Raw genomic sequence first — 308 nt, 5'->3', positions numbered from 1 at the left:
GTGTAAACATGATAGGAGTGTATAAAGTTGTGTTTGTGTTGTCCTGGGCAGTGTGTGTAACCATGATGGGAGTGTATAAAGTTGTTTGTGTTGTCCTGAGCAGTGTGTGTAAATGTGATGGGAGTGTATAAAGTTGTGTTTGTGTTGTCCTGAGCAGTGTGTGTAAACATGATAGGAGTGTATAAAGTTGTGTTTGTGTTGTCCTGGGCAGTGTGTGTAACCATGATGGGAGTGTATAAAGTTGTTTGTGTTGTCCTGAGCAGTGTGTGTAAATGTGATGGGAGTGTATAAAGTTGTGTTTGTGTTGT

This window comes from Austrofundulus limnaeus, unplaced genomic scaffold (genome assembly GCF_001266775.1).
Source record: "Austrofundulus limnaeus strain Quisiro unplaced genomic scaffold, Austrofundulus_limnaeus-1.0 Scaffold5441, whole genome shotgun sequence".
Classification (NCBI taxonomy): domain Eukaryota; kingdom Metazoa; phylum Chordata; class Actinopteri; order Cyprinodontiformes; family Rivulidae; genus Austrofundulus; species Austrofundulus limnaeus.
This window is presented reverse-complemented; position numbering follows the sequence as displayed.